General features: G+C 48.9%; 1 pseudogene; it reads left to right on the top strand.

The window, feature by feature from the left end:
• Window positions 1–393: 393 nt before the first annotated feature.
• On the top strand, window positions 394–1,320 carry LOC123821180 (annotated as a pseudogene).

Below are 1,320 nucleotides of genomic sequence, written 5' to 3'. Positions count from 1 at the left end.
GCCAAGGGAAGGTCATTATTTAACTTCAGTTAGTTGCTGTGGCTGTGGAGAATAGATCATGAGAGAGGAGAGGCTGAGAGAGTTTTTCAAGTGTGTAGGAGATAGTGGTGGGTTTGCCTAGGAGATGAGCAGCAGAGATGGAGAGCAATGAGTGACTTCATGAGCAGGTTTGGAAGAAGCATCAGTAGGATTCAGTGATGAATAGAATTGTGGGGTGAGGGTGAAGAAGTAATCAAGGATGTTGACCGCTGATTGACCACTAGTGATTTTGACATGAGCAACTGGGTAGCTGTTAGTATCAATTCCTGCTCTGGTAAATCTGAAGGAGGAATAGTTTTTATTGATTTGCTTTAGTGTGTGTCAATAGTTCTGTTTGACCATGTTCTGTGTGAGATGCCTATTAAACACCTAACCCTTTCTTTTTCCTCCCATGAAACACCAAATGGCAATGTTGTCCAGGCTGCAGGAGGGCCTGGAGGCCCTGGTGGGCACTGAAATGGGATACTGTAGCAGCTTTAATGGAGCATTTGGCAGCAGCATCTGAGGGAAGGTCATAGCTAGGGTCAGGGTCTGTGTCGAGGCTGTGGAGCTCACGGAGGCAAGGACAAGGACAAGGAATGGATCCTTATCACGGTTGAGCAACCTGGTCAAGGGCATGAAAATCAAGTCCCTGGGGGAGATCTATCTTTTTTCTCTGCCCATCAAGGAATCTGAGATCATTGACTTTTTCTTGGGGGTGTCCCTCAAGGGTGAGATTTTAAAGATTATGCCTGTGCAAAAGCAGACATATGCAGGTCAGGGGACCCCATTCAAGGCATTTGTCATCATTAGGGACTACAATGGGCACATTGGTCTGGGTGTTAAGTGCTCAGAGGAAGTAGACACTGCCATCCATGGGTCCATCATCCTGGCCAAGTTCTCTATTGTCCCTGTGTGACGAGGCTTCTAGGGGAACAAGATCAGCAAGCCCCACACCGTCCCTTGTAAGGTAACCAGGTGCTGTGCCTCGGTGCTGGGATGCCTCATCCCTGTACCCAGGGGCCTGGCATTGTCTCAGCCCATGTGCCCAAAAAGCTGCTGCTGATGGCTGGTATCTACAACTGCTACACCTCAACCAAGGACTGCACTGTCACCATGGGCAACCTTGGCAAGGCCACCTTTGATGCCATCTCTAAGACCTACAGCTATCTTACCCCCAACTTCTGGAAAGAGACTGTGCACACCAAGTCTCCCTATCAGGAACTCACTGACCATCTTGTAAAGACCCACCCCAGAGTTTCTATGCAGTGGACTCAGGCTCCAGCTGTGGCCACCACATAA

The sequence above is a fragment of the Phyllostomus hastatus genome, unplaced genomic scaffold, assembly GCF_019186645.2.
Source record: "Phyllostomus hastatus isolate PE091 unplaced genomic scaffold, TTU_PhHast_1.1 phas_contig_38, whole genome shotgun sequence".
Classification (NCBI taxonomy): Eukaryota; Metazoa; Chordata; class Mammalia; order Chiroptera; family Phyllostomidae; genus Phyllostomus; species Phyllostomus hastatus.
The sequence above is the reverse complement of the archived record's forward strand: the minus strand, read 5'-3'. Positions and strand labels throughout refer to the sequence as shown.